Consider the following 13897-nt stretch of genomic DNA (forward strand, 5'->3'; position numbering starts at 1 on the left):
ACATTAAAAGTTATATATTTGCATTCGAATACGCTGATATTGAGCGAAATGATCGACATTTTGGATATGATCCGTTATGGTCGGCAATAAACCATTTGCGCCGTACGACATTGTGCCAAGCGAAATGCGAAAATGCGCTTAACGAAGAGCGACAATGCGTCATGTGGCAGTAAGACATGTACAAATTAATGCGCCAAACGAAGAGTAGCGTCATGCGGCAGTGCAAAAATGGGCCATACCATGGGACAGACCACCGGTTTACGACGCGCAAAAAACAACAACACAAAAACAAAGCAAAACAAAAAACTACAAGTACTGTAAACTTGTGGACAGACACACTGTCGCTCTTAGCACGGCCAGCGCATTGCCGCACTGTCGCTTTTGCTTGGCGCATAGTCGCTCTTCGCTCGACACGTTGTCGCATGACCCGGCGCAATGTCGCACTGTCATATGGTGGGGTCGCCAATGCATCATGACCGAAATCAGCCACTGTCATTTCCCTCATTCAATTGTCACAAAAGCGTATCAAATGTTTATTCAAATAAAATTCTCTATTTTAGTTTCGGGGGAAAAAAACCATTTCATACGTTTTTGTGAGATTTCGATATGGCCGCAATCAGCCGCGATAGGAAACTGAATACTTTGGTGGAGGACTTTGTTTGGAAGCCTAGTTATAAAAAAATCCATCCAAATATCATTTCAGAAGAATTTTAAATTTTGTTGTTATTTTTTTTTCTTCAAACAGAAACTGGATCAGTCAACAATTTCATAAGCGAAATTTTAATTTTGACTTAGTATCCTACATTCAAAAGAATAAAACAGAAAATAACTTGGACAAAACTAAACCGGCCGGCGACAAATCAGTGGCTCTTTAACGGCGATTAAATGTCGTGCCTATACTGAGTTTTCTGCGAGTTCCATTTCCAAACAAGTTTGAGATGACTTTCTTTGACGTATTTACATATTGAATTTAAATATCTTCTAACAGAAGTGCGAGATATAGACTAGAATCTTACGTGTTGGTAAGACTCGCAAATACTTTACCGATAAGTTCTTTAAAACGACACGTTTACCTGATGAGTTTAGGGTAACTAATTATATCTGATTATAACTTACACAACATGGCCTCTTTTACAGCCGTCCTTACTACGACCTTCACTGAAGTTGATTATTATTTATTTTCTGAAATGTGACGCCGGTCTGCTTTGTTACTTTGTACGTTGCAGTCTTTGAACATTAAGTAATTGGAATCTGGTGTAAAACTTCGTCTAGCTTGGTCGATAGTTCTCATCTTTTACCTATTAATGTAAATAATACATATGTTTATCCTACTGACATAATTTCCCCGTAATAAGAGAACATTTGATAGTTATGCGTGTTTTTATTACCAAACCATGAAATATGACCTTGCCAATTCATCAGCTTAGACAATGTATTAAGTTTTTCAATGCTTGTTTTTAGCAATATAATTTTTGTAGTTGTCAATTCACATGTGTTTTCAAGCAGACAGGTAATTAATCCGTGAATACGACCTTTTAGCATTTTAACACGTAAAAGTAGAGTCAAGGGAGCAACCAGTAGCGCGAAGGAGGTTACTTACGTAATGTAGTTACATGTTATTTCATAATTATTATACAACTCAAACTCAAATTGTAATAATTAGGTAGAATTAGGTGCCCCGCTAAATTGTTGGGCCAGGGTGATAGTCAGAATTTCTCACTACATCATTTGAAACTTTTCGCTAGGATCCTGTTCAAGAGATGTTTTATTACATTGAAAACAAATATTTATAACATTTATCATGTGAAAGAACAGATAAAATTTCTCCATTTTCAACGTTTCAAAATGTTTGTCGACTGCTGTGAGATGATTAGTAAGCAGATCTCTCCTTCGGCAAACCTCGATACCTAGCTACATCTTCTTTGTTTCTCCGAGTTTGCCAGACACTGACCGTAGGCCGTTGATTTTTCTTGGTTACTCTACTTCATGAACCTGGCATGTCCTTAAATGCCATTTTCTGTTAATGAGATGCTGCTAAACCAGAAATATATGTTAGAGATATTGACAACTCTACCATTTTTATGAACGACGACCTCCTTGTATGCTGTGCGTTGCGTGTGTTAATCCGCATTGTGCCTCTTTGCAATAGTGGGAACTTTTGCCTATTGAATTGCTCATCAGAACTGAGGCATACCACCAGAGATACAGGGTATCACACCTCACGGTCACTTTACACTTTCAATGGGACGAACCAGTTGTCAGCTATAGCTACTACCAGAGATACAGGGCAGCACACCCCACGGTCACTTTTCACTTTCAATGGGACGAACCAGTTGTCAGCTATAGCTACCACCAGAGATACAGGGCAGCACACCCCACGGTCACTTTTCACTTTCAATGGGACGAACCAGTTGTCAGCTATAGCTACCACCAGAGATGCAGGGCAGCACACCCCACGGTCACTTTTCACTTTCAATGGGACGAACCAGTTGTCAGCTATAGCTACCACCAGAGATACAGGGCAGCACACCCCACGGTCACTTTTCACTTTCAATGGGACGAACCAGTTGTCAGCTATAGCTACCACCAGAGATACAGGGCAGCACACCCCACGGTCACTTTACACTTTCAATGGGACGAACCAGTTCTCAGCTATAGCTACCACCAGAGATACAGGGCAGCACACGTGGGCCCACGGTCACTTTTCACTTTCAATGGGACGAACCAGTGTCAGCTATAGCTACCACCAGAGATGCAGGGCAGCACACCCCACGGTCACTTTATACTTTCAATGGGACGAACCAGTGTCAGCTATAGCTACCACCAGAGATGCAGGGCAGCACACCCCACGGTCACTTTACACTTTCAATGGGACGAACCAGTTGTCAGCTATAGCTACCACCAGAGATACAGGGCAGCACACCCCACGGTCACTTTTCACTTTCAATGGGACGAACCAGTTGTCAGCTATAGCTACCACCAGAGATACAGGGCAGCGCACCCCACGGTCACTTTTCACTTTCAATGGGACGAACCAGTTGTCAGATATAGCTACCACCAGATATACAGGGCAGCACACCCCACGGTCACTTTTCACTTTCAATGGGACGAACCAGTGTCAGCTATAGCTACCACCAGAGATACAGAGCATTACACCCCACGGTCACTTTACACTTTCAATGGGACGAACCAATTGTCAGCTATAGCTACCACCAGAGATGCAGGGCAGCACACCCCACGGTCACTTTTCACTTTCAATGGGACGAACCAGTTGTCAGCTATAGCTACCACCAGAGATACAGGGCAGCACTCCCCACGGTCACTTTTCACTTTCAATGGGACGAACCAGTTGTCAGTTATAGCTACCACCAGAGATACAGGGCAGCACACCCCACGGTCATTTTTCACTTTCAATGGGACGAACCAGTTGTCAGCTATAGCTACCACCAGAGATACAGGGCAGCACACCCCACGGTCACTTTACACTTTCAATGGGACGAACCAGTGTCAGCTATAGCTACCACCAGAGATACAGGGCAGCGCACCCCACGGTCACTTTTCACTTTCAATGGGACGAACCAGTTATCAGCTATAGCTACCACGAGAAATACAGGGCAGCGCACCCCACGGTCACTTTTCACTTTCAATGGGACGAACCAATTATCAGCTATAGCTACCACCAGAGATACAGGGCAGCGCACCCCACGGTCACTTTTCACTTTCAATGGGACGAACCAGTTGTCAGCTATAGCTACCACCAGAGATACAGGGCAGCACACCCCACCCCACGGTCACTTTTCACTTTCAATGGGACGAACCAGTTGTCAGCTATAGCTACCACCAGAGATACAGGGCAGCACACCCCACCCCACGGTCACTTTTCACTTTCAATGGGACGAACCAGTTATCAGCTATAGCTACCACCAGAGATACAGGGCAGCACAACCCACGGTCACTTTATACTTTCAATGGGACGAACCAGTTGACAGCTATAGCTACCACCAAAGATACAGGGCAGCGCACCCCACGGTCACTTTTCACTTTCAATGGGACGAACCAGTTATCAGCTTTAGCTACCACCAGAGATGCAGGACAGCACAACCCACGGTCACTTTACACTTTCAATGGGACGAACCAGTTGTCAGCTATAGCTACCACCAGAGATACAGGGCAGCGCACCCCACGGTCACTTTTCACTTTCAATGGGACGAACCAGTTGTCAGCTATAGCTACCACCAGAGATACAGGGCAGCACAACCCACGGTCACTTTTCACTTTCAATGGGACGAACCAGTTGTCAGCTATAGCTACCACCAGAGATACAGGGCAGCACAACCCACGGTCACTTTACACTTTCAATGGGACGAACCAGTTGTCAGCTATAGCTACCACCAGAGATACAGGGCAGCACACCCCACGGTCACTTTACACTTTCAATGGGACGAACCAGTTATCAGCTATAGCTACGACCAGAGATGCAGGGCAGCACACCCAACGGTCACTTTTCACTTTCAATGGGACGAACCAGTTGTCAGCTATAGCTACAACCAGAGATGCAGGGCAGCACACCCAACGGTCACTTTTCACTTTCAATGGGACGAACCAGTTGTCAGCTATAGCTACCACCAGAGATACAGGGCAGCACACCCCACGGTCACTTTTCACTTTCAATGGGACGAACCAGTTGTCAGTTATAGCTACCACCAGAGATGCAGGGCAGCACACCCCACGGTCACTTTACACTTTCAACGGGACGAACCAGTTATCAGCTATAGCTACCACCAGAGATGCAGGGCAGCACACCCAACGGTCACTTTTCACTTTCAATGGGACGAACCAGTTGTCAGCTATAGCTACCACCAGAGATGCAGAGCAGCACACCCCACGGTCACTTTTCACTTTCAATGGGACGAACCAGTTGTCAGCTATAGCTACCACCAGAGATACAGGGTAGCACACCCCACGGTCACTTTTCACTTTCAATGGGACAAACCAGTTGTCAGCTATAGCAGGAGCAGAAATTACTACTTTTATTGACTCTGTGTGTGCCTTGGACAGGGACAGGGCACGTCCATAGCCTCTCTTACAGGGACAAGCGCTCATCCGAAGGCCAAAAGTGAGGTGGAGTCAAGGGAGACATGCGGAAGAACAAACTCAGCCTTTTACGACAAAGCAACGGGAACAACAGGTGCAATAAACAAAATCTGGGTCACACAGCGTTTAGAATTGTATAAATCGTTTTTTCTGTGATTAATGTCTTTATCAAGATTCGTATACTAAGTAAAATCACGGTAGTCCTGAAGTTTCATATATCAGTTAAATCACCATTATAATGGGACTAAACTAAAAAAAAATTGACACTATCAAATTGAGTCGGTATTAAACAAGTCAGATGGATTCGCGCAAGCACAATACTTGTTTAATCAAGATCACACGAAAAAAACAATTGCAAACATATCTAATGTTAACTCTGGCGTAAAAGCGTTATTTTTAAATAAAATTACTGCTGAAATATGTACCTTTTACAGTAATATTTTTGTTTGTTTTTGTTTTCCATCGCCTTCATTCGGTACGTATTCTCTTTATTCCTGAAACATTTATTCTATGGTTGCTATGCCGCATTGACTGATATTTTATGATCTGCACCCCTTTACCTTTCTATTATTATAATGAAGGTCAGAATAAACTTGTCCCGTGTTTGGGATTAGCCATAAACCACACAAATTAACATCAGACGTTTCTAAATCTGTCCTGTTGTGGTCAGAAAAAGGTGATTCACTCACTAACTCCGAAACGAAACTAGACAAAGTTGACAAGGTCAACACATTACTACCGCGTGAGAGCACCAAGTGACAGTCTGTACCTAAGCCGGACCTCTCGGATTGATTTTCTGATTGGACCTGATTATCACGTAAGTGGAGAAGCGCACGAGACGTGTGTTTATCCAGGTCAGTAGGTGAAGAAGTATAATGAGAATGAGATAATTACGACGCGGCTGGATGACCTGATAACACAGTGCTGCTAATGATTACAGTGGCGACTGGACGCCAGTGTACGGTGACGTCCGATACAGCGGCCGCCGTCATGATAAGGTTTAAACGCTCACCGTCATCCTATCAACGTGACATTCTCTACGATATCAGGTGATGTTCGTCACAGGACCTCGCAGGACCACTTCGTCACGCTCAAATGCCGCAAAGATCGATGTTCGGACTTTAGAATTACCGAAAAGCATAACACATCCATCCCATCAATCAAATACTTGCTGATTTACCCTGAACTACTTCTGTAGGGAAAAGAGGCACGAAACATGTATCCAAACCAACGCAATAAAAACAGTGAAAATACCGATATAACAAGTTTGGACATCTTATACTCCGTAGTCTATCTAAATAATAGATATTATGTTTTTTAACCCATTTAAAAACAACATTTGTATCATTCAAAGTGCGTTTTTGGTGGAAGCATTATCATATGTGTTCCGTTTCACGTTTAACCTATGCATTGCAAAAAAACAGCTAAATATTGCAAAGAGTGTATTTTTTTTAGTGAATTTTTATAATTTTTTCTTATACAAGCTATTAATTCATTTAAACAGTAAAAAGGTTAACAAAAATACTGATCGGTATCAAGATTACCTAATGTATTAAATAATTTGTTAATTGAGCCTCCTCATCTAATTTCATCCAATCTTTGGCTTTAATATATTCCATCTATCTGTGAGTTTCAATTTTAGTAGCTTGCATCCCTTCTGACGAGACATCGCTTCTATACTCACGTTATCAACCTGTATTATTAATTAAAGTGTGTAGTCTTATGGCTTGACTGTGTTCTTTGGTATCTTAAAAGATATATCGCCGTTACAGAGACCTGTTTCTGATGTCCAGTCTTGACCATTTAAAATCGGAGAAAGTCCGGTGTAAATATAGCGCAATTCCATTTTTATCCTGCAATCAACATTGGTATTGTCGGAATACACCCACCTCATATAATTTTGCTGTATTCGACACTGACGGAAAACAGCTATATTTTTTTCATGAGCGCAGATTCCATCAACCTCCTATTGTTTGATCCATTGTTTGAAATTCAGACATGTTTGTTGAACATTGCAATACAAATATGTTAATAAATGTAACACTGCTAAATAAACACGAGGCCCATGTGCCTTAACGGTCATCAGACTATTGGCACAATACAACATAGTCGTTTAAAGATTTTAGCCATTTTGACTCCTGTGAATGAAGATCAAGGTCATTTTTAAAACAAATATTGAAGCCCTTCATCCCTGCATGTCATAGACCGAATATCAGGTCTCTTGGCCTAATTCGTTATTCACAAAAAGTTATTTCAAGATTTTAACCTATTTGACCCCTGTGGTCTTGAATGACAGTCAAGGTAATTAATTTGAACAAACTTGGTAGCGCTTCATATCAGCATGCTGCAGGCCTCATATCAGTAACCTGGGCCTTTTGGTTCTTGAGAAGAAGTTGTTTAAATATTTTAAACTTTTTGACCCCATGACCTTGAATGAAGGTCAAGGTCATTCATTTGAACAAATTTGTTACCCTTCATTCTAGGATGTTGCAGGCCCAATATGACAACACTGAGCCTTTCCGTTTTTGAGAAAAAGTCGTTTAAAGATTTTAGCCATTTTGACCCCTGTGACCTTTAATGAAGGCCAAGGTCATTTTTTTGAACAAACTTGATAGTCATTTATCCCAGCAAGCTGCAGGCCCAATATGGGTTTCCTAGGCCTTTCGGTTCTTGAGAAGAAGTCGTTTAAAGATTTTAGCCTATTTGACCCCTGTGACCTTGAATGAAGATCAAGGACATGCATTAGAACAAACTTGATAGACCTTCATACCAGCATGTCACGGGCCCAACATCAGGTCTCTAGGCCTCTTAGTTATTCACAAGAAGTTGTTTAAAGGATTTTAGCCTTTTTGACCCCTGTGACCTTAAATGAAGGTCAAGGTCATCCATAAGAACAAACTTAGTAGCCCTTCATCCCAGCATGCTACATGCTCAATATCAGTACCCTGGGCCATCTGGTTCTTGAGAAGAAGTCGTTTAAATTTTTTAGCCTTTTTGACCCCTATGACCTTGATGATGGTCAAGGTCATTCATTTGAACAAACTTGGTAGCCCTTCATTTCAGCATGCTACATGTCAAATATTAGTACACTGGGCCTTTTGGTTATTGAGAAGAAATCATTTGAATGAAATGTTCACGCATTGCGGATGGCGCACGACGACGTACGGTGCATGATAACAATAGGTCATCCTGACCCTTCGGGTCAGTTGACATAAAAATATATATTGTGCATTTTTTGAAGTGTTGCAGGATAAAAAGAATACATAGGCAGTGTCTTAAAATATAAGCTGTATTTGGGCTCTTAAACCTCGTCTAAATACAGTTAACATTTTAAAATACTGACCAAATATTCTCTATATATATGTCGTGGTCATTTGGAAAACGAGGCATGCAAAACATCACAGAGACGCAATCATGTCTGCCAGTTCAAGTGGACGAAGCAACAAGACGGTACGCATGTGCATGTTATATGTGTAAATGTACAATATTTGACTGTAAATGTACATTACTTGACTGTAAATGTACAATACTTGACTGTAAATGTACAATATTTGACTGAAAATGTACAATATTTGACTGTAAATATACAATATTTGACTGTAAATGTACATTACTTGACTGTAAATGTACAATACTTGACTGTAAATGTACAATATTTGACTGTAAATGTACAATATTTGACTGTAAATATACAATATTTGACTGTAAATGTACATTACTTGACTGTAAATGTACAAATCTTGACTGTAAATGTACAATATTTGACTGTAAATGTACAATATTTGACTGCTAGTTTAATTTCTCTATCATCAAGACACGGAAAACTATTGATTTTGTGTTCGTTACCTCGCAATCTCATGTAATGAACAGTTGTATTCGCTCATCAGAAGACGGCAAGTAACAATAGGTGCATGTCTGCGGTAAGTTTATTATGATTTATCAACAATAATGTGAAGATGTGGTACAAGTGTGAATGTTATATTTCTCATTAATGTCTCAATGCAATAAGTGGTGATGGATTCATGTAAACTCGTAAAACGCATATCTTTCTCCTTTTTGTAAGATTAATGCAAAGCCGTTTTTTCGCTGTTTTTTTTGGCTGAAGTTTGACTGAAATATCCATCAAAAGGAAGCCTGTATCGGCTTGTTTAGATGCCTCTTGATTGTCATGGCTCGTTGCAGATGCGGTTGTCCTTTAGTGTTCAAGAGTTTATCTCGACTTTTCTGGACACAACCTTCCATCGATATTCGTTTTTTTACTTCAGAATGGGATTTATTATGAAAATCCCCTGTAAGAGGACTTCCCACAAAAAAAGTTGTATCATTTCCCGTTTTAAACTTAAGAATCTTTCCTTTCCAAACTCCCATCACTAAAGCAAGTGACGATACCAGTGCTAAGATCCAAACTGCGTATGTGCGTTATTTGTAAAACATACGATTAAGGCTTATAGAATAACCAATACCTGATGGACAACAGTGTGTGTGGTGGCTAGATCTTATAGAATAACCAATACCTGATGGACAACAGTGTGTGTGGTGTCTAGATCTTATAGAATAGCCAACACCTGATGGACAATAGTGTGTGTGGTGTCTAGATCTTAGAGAATAGCCAATACCTGATGGACAACAGTGTGTGTGGTGTCTAGATCTTAGAGAATAGCTAATACCTGATGGACAACAGTGTGTGTGGTGGCTAGATCTTATAGAATAACCAATACCTGATGGACAACAGTGTGTGTGGTGGCTAGATCTTATAGAATAACCAATACCTGATGGACAACAGTGTGTGTGGTGTCTAGATCTTAGAGAATAGCTAATACCTGATGGACAACAGTGTGTGTGGTGGCTAGATCTTAAAGAATAACCAATACCTAATGGACAACAGTGTGTGTGGTGGCTAGATCTTATAGAATAGCCAATACATGATGGACAACAGTGTGTGTGGTGGCTAGATATTATAGAATAGCTAATACCTGATGGACAACAGTGTGTGTGGTGTCTAGATCTTATAGAATAGCCAATACCTGATGGACAACAGTGTGTGTGGTGGCTAGATCTTATAGAATAGCCAATACATGACGTAAACATTGTGTGTGGTGTCTAGATCTTATAGAATAGCCAATACCTGATGTACAACAGTGTGTGTGGTGGCTAGATCTTATAGAATAGCCAATACCTGATGTACAACAGTGTGTGTGGTGTCTAGATCTTATAGAATAGCCAATATCTGATGGACAACAGTGTGTGTGGTGTCTAGATCTTATAGAATAGCCAATACATGACGTAAACATTGTGTGTGGTGTCTAGATCTTATAGAATAGCCAATACCTGATGGACAACAGTGTGTGTGGTGTCTAGATCTTATAGAATAGCCAATACCTGATGTACAACAGTGTGTGTGGTGTCTAGATCTTAGAGAATAGCTAATACCTGATGGACAACAGTGTGTGTGGTGGCTAGATCTTATAGAATAACCAATACCTAATGGACAACAGTGTGTGTGGTGGCTAGATCTTATAGAATAGCCAATACATGATGGACAACAGTGTGTGTGGTGGCTAGATATTATAGAATAGCTAATACCTGATGGACAACAGTGTGTGTGGTGTCTAGATCTTATAGAATAGCCAATACCTGATGGACAACAGTGTGTGTGGTGGCTAGATCTTATAGAATAGCCAATACATGACGTAAACATTGTGTGTGGTGTCTAGATCTTATAGAATAGCCAATACCTGATGTACAACAGTGTGTGTGGTGGCTAGATCTTATAGAATAGCCAATACCTGATGTACAACAGTGTGTGTGGTGTCTAGATCTTATAGAATAGCCAATATCTGATGGACAACAGTGTGTGTGGTGTCTAGATCTTATAGAATAGCCAATACATGACGTAAACATTGTGTGTGGTGTCTAGATCTTATAGAATAGCCAATACCTGATGGACAACAGTGTGTGTGGTGTCTAGATCTTATATAGAATAGCCAATACCTGATTGACAACAGTGTGTGTGGTGTCTAGATCTTAGAGAATAGCTAATACCTGATGGACAACAGTGTGTGTGGTGTCTAGATCTTATAGAATAACCAATACCTGATGGACAACAGTGTGTGTGGTGTCTAGATCTTATAGAATAGCCAATACCTGATGGACAACAGTGTGTGTGGTGGCTAGATCTTATAGAATAGCCAATACATGACGTAAACATTGTGTGTGGTGTCTAGATCTTATAGAATAGCCAATACCTGATGGACAACAGTGTGTATGGTGTCTAGATCTTATAGAATAGCCAATATCTGATGGACAACAGTGTGTGTGGTGGCTAGATCTTATAGAATAGCTAATACCTGATGGACAACAGTGTGTGTGGTGTCTAGATCTTAGAGAATAGCTAATACCTGATGTACAACAGTGTGTGTGGTGGCTAGATCTTATAGAATAGCTAATACCTGATGGACAACAGTGTGTGTGGTGGCTAGATCTTATAGAATAGCTAATACCTGATGGACAACAGTGTGTGTGGTGTCTAGATCTTATAGAATAGCCAATATCTGATGGACAACAGTGTGTGTGGTGGCTAGATCTTATAGAATAGCTAATACCTGATGGACAACAGTGTGTGTGGTGGCTAGATCTTATAGAATAGCCAATACATGACGTAAACATTGTGTGTGGTGTCTAGATCTTATAGAATAGCCAATACCTGATGGACAACAGTGTGTATGGTGTCTAGATCTTATAGAATAGCTAATACCTGATGGACAACAGTGTGTGTGGTGTCTAGATCTTATAGAATAGCCAATATCTGATGGACAACAGTGTGTGTGGTGGCTAGATCTTATAGAATAGCTAATACCTGATGGACAACAGTGTGTGTGGTGGCTAGATCTTATAGAATAGCCAATACATGACGTAAACATTGTGTGTGGTGTCTAGATCTTATAGAATAGCCAATATCTGATGGACAACAGTGTGTGTGGTGGCTAGATCTTATAGAATAGCTAATACCTGATGGACAACAGTGTGTGTGGTGTCTAGATCTTAGAGAATAGCTAATACCTGATGGACAACAGTGTGTGTGGTGGCTAGATCTTATAGAATAACCAATACCTGATGGACAACAGTGTGTGTGGTGTCTAGATCTTATAGAATAGCCAATACCTGATGGACAACAGTGTGTGTGGTGGCTAGATCTTATAGAATAGCCAATACATGACGTAAACATTGTGTGTGGTGTCTAGATCTTATAGAATAGCCAATACCTGATGGACAACAGTGTGTATGGTGTCTAGATCTTATAGAATAGCCAATATCTGATGGACAACAGTGTGTGTGGTGGCTAGATCTTATAGAATAGCTAATACCTGATGGACAACAGTGTGTGTGGTGGCTAGATCTTATAGAATAGCCAATACATGACGTAAACATTGTGTGTGGTGTCTAGATCTTATAGAATAGCCAATATCTGATGGACAACAGTGTGTGTGGTGGCTAGATCTTATAGAATAGCTAATACCTGATGGACAACAGTGTGTGTGGTGGCTAGATCTTATAGAATAGCTAATACCTGATGGACAACAGTGTGTATGGTGTCTAGATCTTATAGAATAGCCAATACCTGATGGACAACAGTGTGTGTGGTGTCTAGATCTTATAGAATAGCCAATATCTGATGGACAACAGTGTGTGTGGTGTCTAGATCTTATAGAATAGCTAATACCTGATGGACAACAGTGTGTGTGGTGGCTAGATCTTATAGAATAGCCAATACATGACGTAAACATTGTGTGTGGTGTCTAGATCTTATAGAATAGCCAATACCTGATGTACAACAGTGTGTGTGGTGTCTAGATCTTATAGAATAGCCAATACCTGATGGACAACAGTGTGTGTGGTGGCTAGATCTTATAGAATAGCTAATACCTGATGGACAACAGTGTGTGTGGTGGCTAGATCTTATAGAATAACCAATACCTGATGGACAACAGTGTGTGTGGTGGCTAGATCTTATAGAATAGCCAATACCTGATGTACAACAGTGTGTGTGGTGGCTAGATCTTATAGAATAACCAATACCTGATGGACAACAGTGTGTGTGGTGTCTAGATCTTATAGAATAGCCAATACCTAATGGACAACAGTGTGTGTGGTGGCTAGATCTTATAGAATAACCAATACCTGATGTACAACAGTGTGTGTGGTGTCTAGATCTTATAGAATAGCCAATACCTGATGTACAACAGTGTGTGTGGTGGCTAGATCTTATAGAATAGCCAATACCTGATGGACAACAGTGTGTATGGTGTCTAGATCTTATAGAATAGCCAATACCTGATGTACAACAGTGTGTGTGGTGTCTAGATCTTATAGAATAGCCAATACCTGATGTACAACAGTGTGTGTGGTGGCTAGATCTTATAGAATAACCAATACCTGATGGACAACAGTGTGTGTGGTGGCTAGATCTTATAGAATAGCCAATACCTGATGTACAACAGTGTGTGTGGTGTCTAGATCTTGTAGAATAGCCAATACCTGGTGGCTAGTTCTTCATATAAGGCAATTATATATTTCCAATGACAACCAACTGTGCTTCCCATCTATGTTTGCCACTTTAATTTTTTTCATACTTTCATACGAAAGGAAAATCTATCCTAACATTAGTCCGCTAAACCTGCCTATATTATTGGGCTTTTTAATTTTTTTCCTTAGATAAGGGATCTAGCAACGTTTTCGAGGGTGAAAATAATGCTTCATAATTTGCCCTTCCTTAACCAATATTCAGCTCAATTCAATAATACTA

The sequence above is a fragment of the Argopecten irradians genome, chromosome 1 (genome assembly GCF_041381155.1).
Source record: "Argopecten irradians isolate NY chromosome 1, Ai_NY, whole genome shotgun sequence".
NCBI classification, from domain to species: Eukaryota; Metazoa; Mollusca; class Bivalvia; order Pectinida; family Pectinidae; genus Argopecten; species Argopecten irradians.